We start from the raw sequence: 12,166 nt of genomic DNA on the forward strand, positions 1-12,166 counted from the left end.
TTATTATACCTTTTGTTTAAATGTTTTTCTTGAGTGTCTATAGCAAAAAAAAAAAAAAAAAAAAAAAAGCAGAATTTGGCAGTATTAAATACAAATTTAAAGAAAATAGAGCTGGAAGGACAGTTCAAAGATAATTAATTCACTTATAGGAGTTGGCTGAGAGAAGAATCAAGTATATTTGACAGGTGCTTGTCTAGCACATAACACATTGATATTTGAATAATGACTACAAAGCACGTGTGAATTTATCCTATAAAATTTCCACTTATAAGAACAATTAGGTTGAATGTTGCTTCTTTTCAGCCCATTCTAGCTAGCTAGCCAGCTGTCTGTGGACAGACAGTGTAGCTTCTAGTTTTCAAACTAAATGCATTTGGACAAACATTAGGGCCATGTTTTATGTTTCAGGTTAAAAACAAAACACCAAAAGCAGACAAACAAACAAAAAACCCCAAGATTTTAATTCTGCAAAATCTTGGTCTAACCTGGGGACTGATTTGTACATCAGATGGATATAGTCGGGTACTGAAGTTTAAAATTCAGACATTTGATTTGGAGAGAAAAGTGAAAGTAAACTCTTGGATTTTTTGTTGGTTTTACCAAAGACAGTTTTTCCATAGAACATATTGAGACGATCTGATTCTAAGACATTTTAAAATGAATTCAGCTTTTCTTTCACTTGTCTTGTTTTGTTCACTCAGGAACAGGATAATACAAGTCTGAGCTTGCTTTTAAGGAATTCATTAGTGTTTTTTTGATTTGTTGACACTTGTCACAGTATCTACATACTACAATTTACTATCTTGAGCCAAACAGAGCACTAAACTTGGTGCAGATTATGATGAGTTCAGTTATCAAAGCCTTATTGGCTTTTTGATAAAAATATGTGGTCATTGGTTGCTCCAAGTTCATCTCTGAGGAGAACTTTTGGGTTTTTTGCTATTTAAAATCTGTGTAGGTAAGTTATGAATTTGCTTTAAAAATTTATTTTTTATTGGGGAAATCAGAGTAGGCACTGAGTATCAAAGTTTATTTTTAGATAATAACCTCATTGAACTTAATGATGTGACCAGTCAAAGCAAGAATTATATTGATAAAGTTTATTTAATTTTTCTGTTTCTGAGTTCAACAATGTATAAGGCCAGGGTTTTTTAAGTATTATCCTCTATATAATTTTTTCTTGCACTTTAATATGGATACATATGCAATAACCTATTCTTAATACATATATGTGTATAAGAAGTGATGAATAGTGTATGTAGGGGTTTATTTACATATACAACGTATAAGCAAGAAGTCTGTGATTTCAGCTCACTTTAGAAACATTGAGATATGACAGAAGTACTGGCTTTGTCTTTCATTGATTTCCTGTTTTTTCCCCACATAAAATTTCAAATGGATGCTAAATTTTGTATGGCAAAAAAGCCACTGGCTTACTCTTAGATTAAAATACATGGAGACCGATAAAGTCCTCAAGCAGCAATTCAAGCGCTTTGGTTGTTTCCTTCTGTACTGGCCCTGGCTGTTTGGGTTAACTGGTTTGGTTACTGCTGCTTCTAATGAGACAAACGGATTCACTTATAGTAGGTATATTTTATTAATACACACTACTGGTTCCTACCTAAGATGAACTTCTTTGACTCATCACGCAGTCAAAAAGAATTACAAGCTATGACTTGAAATGTCTGTCCTCTGAATCGTTCAGACTGTAGCAATCTCTGGTGGGCCGATGCCATCAAGTTCTAGCTGATCTCTTCTGTTTCCAAACAAAACCAAGCCAAGCAAAAGAATAAAAACTGGTTTAGTCTTTATGATTAAAGATATTTCTCTAAAAAAGTGGAATACAAATCAGACCCCAGCACAGATGGGAACTAAAGAGTAGTGACTCTGTGTCTTACAAAGAATAGCTGCTTGAATGCACACATTTTCCATAGCTGTAATATAAATAGAAGGAAGGAAATCTCTCTAACCATTGCCATTGTCATCCTCAGTACGATATTGCTCAAGGTACCAAGCTATCATTTGCTCGTAAGGCTGAGCCAAGCCCTATAAACCAAGGTAATGTGGAGGAGCAAGCCAATGCTACTTAGCTCTAGAACTGAGAACTGAAATTGTTTCCTTTAACTAAATAAGCTGCTTAAGTAATAAAAGGAAGAATAATAAATTTAGTGGAATGCTAGGCATTGGTTGGCCATTTTTCTCTTCATGATCTGTTGAGCTCCCGAGAAGGCTCTGGTAGTGTTCAGCTGATTAAAAAGGAGTACTGGTTCTCATGCTGCATCCCAGAGTAACCTCTTGGGTGTGTTACTTGATTTTTCAGTCCTACTGTGCTCTTTCTTTATTGAACAGATTGCCTCTTTTTAATATGGTGTGTGGTTTTTGTCTAGTTTAAATCTACACTATTTCTGTGATCAGAATTGCCAATTGTATTCTTTCTGCTTGTGACAAGGCCCATCAAGTCAGGTAATTTCTTGCTGAGGAAAAGCTCTGCTGCATAACTAATAGAAATAATATACATTTAGAATTGCTAGATCTTGGAAATGTTCTATCAATATAAAGAATTTTCACTAGATTTTTGTTGACATAGATATGACTGGTATATTTATTTCCTTTGTTTCCATTCATGGTGCTTTGTATTTTTAAATTCACAACTGCATCACATATATGTTCAAAACTACTTGTTAAGGTTACAGTTTGCTTTGACCTCAAAGAGCCATAAACTGCAGTAAATATTTTGGTATATGCTTTTGCTGTGATAGGGAGCACCGTATGACACAAGTGGCGTATTAGTACGGTTTTAGTGTTGTAGTTCGGTAAGGTTTTGATTCGGTAGCATCTAACAGGGGAGCTTCTTTATTTTATTTATGGAGCAGAAGAAAGCACTTAATTTTTGATGATCAGGATTTTGCACATTAGAAGATCATTTCAAGCAGCTAATAGCTATGGCTGATCTGAGTTTATCAGTTATTTACAACAACAGTCAAGGCGTATTTGCAGCTGGCACATTTATTTCAAGGTAGTTAAGTTAAAATACACATAGCAGCATATTCAAGGCAGCACAGAGCCCACTGCAGCACAGAAAGCTGCATTATTCACTAAGTTTTTGGTCAGGCTTTGCAGCCTGCATCAAGTTCTCTGCTGCTATGGCTACGCATTTATTTGCAGTAACATTAGCCAAGGTAATGTTATCTGAAATGCCTGAATACAAATTCAAGATGCAGCTTTAATTGCAAGTACATATATCTCAAATGTGGCAGAAAGTGTTTTTCTTTACAAGTGTTCAAAATGCTGTGAGTAAAGAAAAGGTATAATAAAAAGAAAGTGAAAAAAATACAGCTTGCTTTTTGTGACTGCAAAGACTGAAAGAAATCTTTCTGTTGCAATCCATAATTGTGTTGTGGACTATACCTGCAGAGGTAATAATAAGGTCTTGTCTCTGTATTCAAATCAAACTTCCATGGTAAGAGATAGTCTTAATTACTATAGCTGTTTGTTCAGGAAATCTATAAACAATAGAATAATTTTCATGTCACGTTTAGCCTGAAGCATTTTAAACACCTCTGTTAAATAAAACCGTTGTCAAGCAATGTCATTCTGTTCCCAATTAAGCAGAAGAAAACCCTTTTCTCATGTTCCTTGGGTTTTTTCATCTCTTATTCATAATAGAACTGTCATCTGAGGTTCATATTAGTGTCTCTGCTACCTTATTTTTGACAATCATAGCTGACAATGAGCTCAGGCTCATCTTAATTCTTGAAATCAACAGCTCAACCACTTAGAGGTCACTATTTTATTTCATCACTGCTGTATATGACAGCAAACGATGATTGACATTTCAACCGAAGTATACCTTTTTTTTTTTTTCCTTAAGTCTGTGTATGTTGCTGTCTTTTCCACAACTTGTGTGTAGTGAACATTTGGAAATGCCTAACACTGGAGAAACAATGAAAATTGTGAAGATAACTTTTTACCCAGTACATGTTAGTAGTAAAGATGCATTGTTAAGCACTACCAGTTCTTCATGGTAGGTACCCTTATGCTTTGGGCCCCTTACCACAAAAAAGACATTGAGGTGCTGGAGCGGGTCCAGAGAAGGGCAACGAAGCTGGTGAGGGGTCTGGAGAACAAGTCATATGAGAAGAGGCTGAGGGAGCTGGGGTTGTTCAGCCTAGAGAAAAGGAGGCTGAGGGGGGACCTTATCACTCTTTACAACTACCTGAAAGGAGGTTGTAGGGAGGTGGGGGTCGGTCTCTTCTCCCAAGTCACAGGCGATAGGACAAGAGGAAGTGGCCTCAAGGTGCACCAAGGGAGGTTCAGGTTGGATATTAGGAAATATTTTTACACTGAAAGGGTTATTAAGCATTGGAATGGGCTGCCCAGGGAAGTGGTTGAGGCACCATCCCTGAAGGTATTTAAAAGATGGGTTGACGTGGTGCTTAGTAACATGGTTTAGTGATGGTTTTTTATCAGAGTTAGTTTGATGGTTGGACTAGATGATCTTAAAGGTCCCTTCCAACCTAGACAATTCGGTACTGTTTTGAAGGCACTATGTATGTTTACCTATTTTTCTTTCCGTATGTGATCTAAAAACATCAGTGTTTGTACCTCTGGTGGAGAAAATTTTTGTAAGGCTTTGTGAAGTTTTACGCAATAAACAAGTTTCCTTGGCAGAAGACTTGGAATATCTGTAGGCACTGTTATGAAATGAAAACATTTAAAAGGTTTTCTATTTAAAAAAAGAAAAACCAAAATGTATTTCTGTTGTTCACATTTTAAGACCAAAGCTTTACTTCAATATTGACTTCATAGGTCAAGTACAATTGCTGCTTATTCTAACAGGAATAATTCCCCTGAAACCATCTGCGCTGTTTATAATAAAGAGTTTTTTCCTAGAGCAGACAGCAGAGTTCAAAGAAACGGTGACCACAAGAGTCAATTTTACATGTATGGAAAAAAAAAATCCGGACAAGGAAAGTGAATTTACTCATCTTTATTTGTTTGTTTAGAACTGTTTCTGCATTGCCATAGTTGTATACGCATACAGTCTCTCACAGAGATGACCCTGGAGAATTTACATTCCATTATACCTAGAAATAAGATTAATTTTGATGCAAAGTTTTTAGGATCTTTTTCTAGTGATCTCCCTTTCTCATAACTTAATGTTGTGTGGAGAAAGTATTCAATTCAGAAGGCATGACAGCCAGTGAGAAGAATTTTGGATGAAAAATGAGAAATTTTGATTTTATTTTTTCTCCAGAGCCTTTCCAACAAAGTCAGTAAAATCAACCTTTATAGTTAAGACTGACATAAGGAGAGGTATAAAACACTCATTTGTTTAATTATTTATTTTAAAATTATTTTTAAATTTGAGATGCTGCAAAATGGATACAAGCTCTGCTAAGAATAGAAAGGGGTACTTCAAATTAGTAGTAACTGCATGGTAGTACTGTGAAAATATTAGTATAGACAGAAAAAAAACAACCTTTGTTAACTTGCCCTTAGTATAAACCAAACACATACTGCTAACCTTAGCACATATCCTCCATTTTGTGTCTTATTGTGAAGAATTATATGTGAACATAATACACACAAGAAAAAGAACCAAAGCTTTTTAAGAGTAAAAACTTTAGGTGCCACCTTGAGACAAGGAGGACCTTATAATGGGGCTTATTCTCTAGAGGTTTGACTTTATTCCTAAAGTTGAAACCCTTTTGAAGATGTCAAATTAGGCACTCAGAAGAGCTAATTGCTTTTGTAAATATCTTGCCAGTGTTCCTTGGTACTAGTTGAATACGACCGCTTCCCTCAGGGGAGGCAAGGACATTTTCTGCAAGGTAAGAACTGTGGCAAAGAGGTGACATTTGAAAGCAGTGACACTGTACATTCCATAATTGCACATACATTAAATGTCAGCTTCATAATCATTTAGCTAGGTAACCAGATTTCCAAAAGCTACGGCAGGCAAGTTATATATTCAAAGCAGTCTTCTGAATATGCATCAGTGGACAATCTTAAAACTGTGAAGGGAGCTGTAAATTACCAACAATTTACCTGTAGTTGTCTTTTCATTGTTTAGTCACACAGAATTTCCCATTCAAAGACAATTACTGAGTTGACGTGTATAGCAAAGAGATTCTGTCACTTCTCAGAGTACTTTTCAAGTCTCTTCCATATTTGTTAAACAAGATTTTAAGTATAAATTTACCAGACTCTTTCACTTCTGTTTTCTGAATGTTAAGAACAAGTACCATCTGAACTCCTGCCTCTTTCTTCAAAGGCTTTAAGAACTCTGATCCAAATAGAATAAATGATGTATCTGTTGACTGAAGAGCAACTGTAATTCTCTTTTTATTGTTACATACATATATATTCTTAAAGGGGTTATCTTTCTTTAAAAATTAAAAAAAAGTGAAATATTGGGTAGGGAAATTTCATCAGATGGACATTAGAAATTATTTTTCTCTGGTTAGAAGACTCCACTGGGGACAAAACCTGAGATGGAAGCAAACATCGTATCAGCCCTTACCTGGGTCTGTTTAGTGGCTCAAGTGATGTCTGGTTAATGCACCGCTGTTTAGTCGGTAATTCAAAAGATGTAAAGGAAAGCACAAAATATTGCTCATGAAATTCTCTAAGCACACTTGTTAATTCGTCTTTCTTTGCAATGTAAGTGAATGCATTCCCTTCATGTTCTGGGGATTTTTTCCTCCTTTGGGAGAATTTAGTTTCTTTTTTTTTCCTAAGTGGCTGTTGCAACAGACCAAAAATGTACAGTGTAAAAGAAATACTGGAGTTATGTTTCTGCCTGATTTTTTTTCATTATAAGCCAATGTTCTGCAAAGGTACAAATAAAGGACATTAAATAGATGCAGGGAAAACAAGGGTATCTTGCGACTTCTTCCCTTTGTTGGGCTAGGAACACTTGGAAGCTTTTACTTTCAAGTTTTGGAATACTCTGAAAGGAAATTGGCATTTAAGTTGAACCAGAACTGGTGGTTGTGTCTGTAAGTAGCTTGATAAATGCAGTATCATCTTTGTTTCATTCCAAAAATAGATGAGTCTTGTGTATTTCCATCTTACGTGCCTAAGGCAAAATCTACATCAATCACCCAGGAAAATAATCAGAAGCCTCAGGAGACTTTTTCGTAGTGGCTGAAACTTAGAGATCATGAGTGATAAAGGAAGGAAATATGAGGGGCAAATGCAGCGATCACATGAATGGCAGAAGAAAAGATGATGGGCAGACTTACACTGAATGATTGGGAGTAGTGTGAAGTAGTCGGAACTGTAACTTCTCTTTTCTTATGTCGCTGTAGCTTACAAATCCAAGCTGAGAAGCTATAGTTTAAGTAATTTCAGGAAAGAGTATTTGGATTTTGGAAGATACCAGGCTAACCAAGAATTTATTCACTTTCAGCATACGCTGTAAAGTAGTTTGACCTTTGTTCTTGGCATGGTAATGTTTAAAAAAAAAAACCACCAAACTTTTTAAAGCAAGATCATTTTAACCAAACAGAAAAATTACTTAGTCCGTATGATTTCCTAGCAGATTCTACTTCCTTGAGGTTTGCAAAAAACAGGATTGCTTATATATACTCACTCTTTCTTTGAAAGACTTTAACTATGCCTTGTTAGTAGCAGGGTCTTTCTGTTACAATATTTTTTCATGATATCTTAAAAAGAAGACTTATTTGTAATGGTGAGGTTTTTTATTTTATTGGGGGAAAGAGTTTTTCCTCATGTATTATTGTCTCATGATATTTATCTAACTCCATATAGAGGAATCAAAGGAAAACTGTTATCTGACCCAACAAGTTTGACCATATTTGCCTTGGGTTTTCAAAAATCTAAAAACTGAGGTTTAAAAAACTAAGAGTGAGTTTATTCTACATTGTATTCAAACTTGCAGTCCTTGATTTTCTCTCTCCTTGTGGCATAGCAAAATGATAGAATAAGAAATTGAAAAGATAACATCAAGAATACTTAGTGTCATAAACAGGGAAATGGAATGAAATCTTAGCAGAATTTCAGCATGGGCAAATAATTATTCCAGAGGGTGTTTTTTTTCTTTTTATCTGGTTTCTTAGGCTTTAAGCTTGTTTCTTTGTATTTGAAAAGAGATAGGTGTAACGGTACTTTACAATACAGTGCACATACAGATATTTGAATTAGCTCTGGACAGACTACTTTGTCTACTTGAGGCAGGATAATAATAGCTAGGATAGCTTTTAGGCTAGGAATGAATTTGGGTATCAACCCAGTTTTGGGGCTTTGAAACAAATTTGGATATCTGTGTACAGCACCTAATCAATCTATGCAGTTTCAGGAGCTATGTCCAAGAATTTTAACAACCCTTGAACCATAGAAAAATAGCATTCACTGTCATAATGAATGTTTCCATAGGTTTCTTTTCCATTTCTAAAATCTGAATGAACTAATTTAATAGGTTATATATTTTTGTATCTGTAATCACTTTGTCTCTTGGGTTCTTCCCTGCCATTTGGGAACCTATACAGGCTAGAAAGACAGCATTTTCTGATAATTGGTTTTCATAAAAACAGAAAGAGGGAAATCATTTTAAATAATCTGAAAATAGGATATGCCTCTGGTTTTACTCGATTTATTGACAGTTTGGCTTATTTAAAAAATAAGTTTAGTGGGAAATACTAAATTAATACTAAATACTACTGGAATAGGTACTAAATACTAAATACTACTGGAAATAGGAAATACTAAATAGTGGGAAATGGAGAAGATTGTATTAATATTATAGATTTTTGTCACATAGAATGGAAAGAAATCACCACTGTTTTGCTATAAACATCTTGGATAAAAGAGCTTAACAGAACCACATGTAAACTATTTGTTGGCAAATGCCTGCTTAACATAACACAAGTTGATAGGCTGGTATTTTCATGGTTAGAGCTTCTGGGTCGTGGTATGGGTTTTACCAGTCAATGGATTTTTGTGGCAGGAATCATCATCAGCCTTTTCCATTCAGTATAGAATGTTTGAATCACTAGACTTGGTAGCATTTGTTATTTATAGTGAAACTCTGTGAGCAGAGGGGCTGATGAACAGGAGGAAACTTTCCAGGGATACGGAAAACATGGTTTAAATACTCTCCGTGAGGGAATAATGGAATCTGGATGACCAGGGTTAAATGCAGCTGAGTGAGAGTTTTCATTACCCAGGTTGACTTTGGCATCTAAATTTTACTGGTCTTTTAGTTTGGTAACTGAAGTTATTAACAGCAGAAGAAATTAGTATCAGAATTGAGTACCTTAACTGAGAGGCAGTGGTTTGAGGTACTACAGGTGTGTTAGCCAGAGAAATGAGTCTTCAAGGTGGATACTGATGGGCTACATTGATCTTCCAGTTGTTTTCTCTAGGGTCTGAAACAGGGATCTATTAATACATAAAGGTTTCTGTTGCTTTTATAGGTTTGTATAAGGTTGGGGGTTTGTTTGTTTTTTTATTGTAGTCATAATTATATTTGGTCATTTTTTTTTTTTTTCATGTTTCCTCAGTTTGGCAAATAGAGATTACTCCTCAAATACTTTAATTGTTGTGCCAAAATTGATTTCTCTTCCTATAAGAACTGTCTCTTGAGAAATTTATCTGAGGACCTATTCTTCTTTCAGTGGGTGCCTTCTATTGCTGTCATTACCAGAGAAGGGAGATTTAATATACTTTTTCTTCCTACATTCTAAAATATAAATATTTTCATTGATCCATCTTTTCCACGATAAAGTAGACTTATGTCTAATTTTTCACTCCACCACCATTAGCTCAAGAACTGGGTGAGTCAATCCAGTGATTCCAAACCTGCTGATAACCCATAGGAACATGGTGCCAAATTGGGCAATTAGGCTGATGGAGGAACTTGGAGAGGACTCTATTTAATTTTGGTCAGTGTTTAAAAAATGAGATGAAATGAGACCTACATCTAAAGAAATGCTAGAAGGTGGTAGAGTGCCCTATCCTTTCCTCTGGTCCTCAACCATTCTGGCAGGGAGGGCGTTTGTTGGCTTTGGTTTTGGGTTGTTTGGGTTTTTTCCCAGTTTACATTGTTTGGTTCTTAAGCTGAGATCTACAGGGTCTGCTCTACAGATGTACCAAACACCTACAACTGCAGTGAAAACCATAGGATCAAAGCATTAAACACGTAAAGTGCTTTATAATGTTAATTACTCTGGATATCAGGTATCAAGCATTTTTAACTGATCTCCCAAAATTAATGTATGCATTTAATCTCTTGAAGAGATAAAATACCTAGCAAATACAGATACACAATTTAGGGAGCTTAGGCTCCTTATACTGGCTAGAAAGATGGACATACCCATCTTACATAGGAGTTAGCTTATTTAAATCGTTAGTATTCAATGAGTTCAGGCCTCTAATTTAAAGTGCTTGAGGCTGAGAGACCTGAAGAGGTTTCTCCATGTTTTAATTCTCTATCTATAATAAAGTTAATAAAACATGGCACAGCACACTCAGTACAGAAGATAAATCGATAGCTTGGATAGCTGTTCTTTAAGTTAGTGTATTGTATTCTAGGCAATGAATGATGCAAGTTCCTGGGGGCTTGGGGTAATTCTCTTAAAGAATTACATATATGTAGACATTTGCATTAAGTCTGGTTAGCCAACTTTCTCCTACTTCCAAGTTCTAGTACTTTGATACTGAGCTCTTCCCCTTTCCTATAAGTGTGTTTTTGTGTATTATACTGCTAGCTGCAATGAAAATATTTTTAAGTGTACTAATGTTTCATTAGACTAGCTTTATTAAAAGTAAATGAGTCTGTACATGGCTTTAAGTTACGGATCCTTTCTGATATGCAAGATAAGTTCAAAATATCAGCATAAAGAGTAAATCAGGATTGATGCGTAAGTAGTTGCAAACACTGTTCTGGCTATTCAGCACAGAATAAAAAATACTTTGCTATCATATAATCCCTAGTTTTATAATTGTACTGTAGATGGTAGTCTTCCCCTTTCCTGAAGAAATATAAAATCGTTTTAATTCTATGTGATCCATCATCAGGCAACTACTCAAAAAAGTAACGTTCTTAAATGCTCTCAAATGTCCAGTAGCAAAAATAAATGAAGGGCAGAGTGCATTAAGGGATTTCCAGTTGTGTCTCACAGGGCAGAGAAAACTGCTGTGAGAGAGCTCTTGGGATAGCTCCTACTCTTGCTGCCTTTAGCAATAGCTTCCTGACTAATCAGTCTCCAAGCTTGCCCTGGTGCTTTAAGTCTGTTCTCTCTCTGTTGCCAGCCGCGGACTGGAAACAGGACACAGCCAATTACTCTCTGCTGAGTTTACCCAGTCTCTGTTTATCCACCTCACAGCAGTTGCTCTGAGATCATTTTATTGAAAGCTTGTTATGGAGCGAGATCTCCTGTTATAAAATGTTGGGTTTGTTTCAGTGGGTCAAAATATATGAATCTTATTATTTGGAATAGTTGCTTCCTGTGGGACAGAAAGCAAAGCATGCTGAAGTGGAATTATTTTTTTCCTTTTCCACTTTCCAATGACAATCAATTTAAAAAAGGTTTGTCTTCATTATTACAAGTTTGAAAAAAATAAACTGTTAATGACAGTGTCTTGAATTGAGGATACTACTAGCTATATCCTAATTTTTTAGTTTGGTGTCTGATCTTCCTTCGTTGATCTTTTTTTTTTTCTTTCTTTCTAGTTATTTCTGAAGCTGTATGAGTGATAGTTTTTCTTGTTCCCAGCCACATCTTGTCGCTTCCTTATTCTAAGCCCATCTTTCTTACTCATCTATCAGTGCTATAGTACATTAGAACATTCAACAGTACCACTTAACTGTAGTATATAAAACATTTTACTCCTGCTTCAGTCTGTAACTGCAGATTTAGCCTAATAAAAAGGACATTTTTGACCTGTACCAATAAACTATAAAATGCACTGTGGCCTAAATGAGAATATTACTTATTATAGAAATCTTCTACACTCTCATTAGTCATAAAGCTTTGGTGAAATTGTGCGTGTTGAAGAACTAAGCAACCAGAAGGGCTGCAAAGGGGTCTCCAGCTTATCTTTTCTGGGAAAGCTATAGAACACAAAATGCAGTATGCTTTTGATTGTTATTTTTCTAATAACTGGAAGTACAAAAGGGTGCATTAAAAATTATATT

At 35.5% G+C, this 12,166-nt stretch overlaps 1 protein-coding gene across 1 annotated transcript in view; it reads left to right on the forward strand.

The window, feature by feature from the left end:
* DIAPH3 (diaphanous related formin 3) overlaps window positions 1-12,166 on the forward strand; it is a 235,406-nt gene that overhangs the window by 179,498 nt on the left and 43,742 nt on the right. The window lies entirely within an intron of this gene.

Source organism: Numenius arquata, chromosome 1 (assembly GCF_964106895.1).
Source record: "Numenius arquata chromosome 1, bNumArq3.hap1.1, whole genome shotgun sequence".
In the NCBI taxonomy this organism is placed as follows: domain Eukaryota; kingdom Metazoa; phylum Chordata; class Aves; order Charadriiformes; family Scolopacidae; genus Numenius; species Numenius arquata.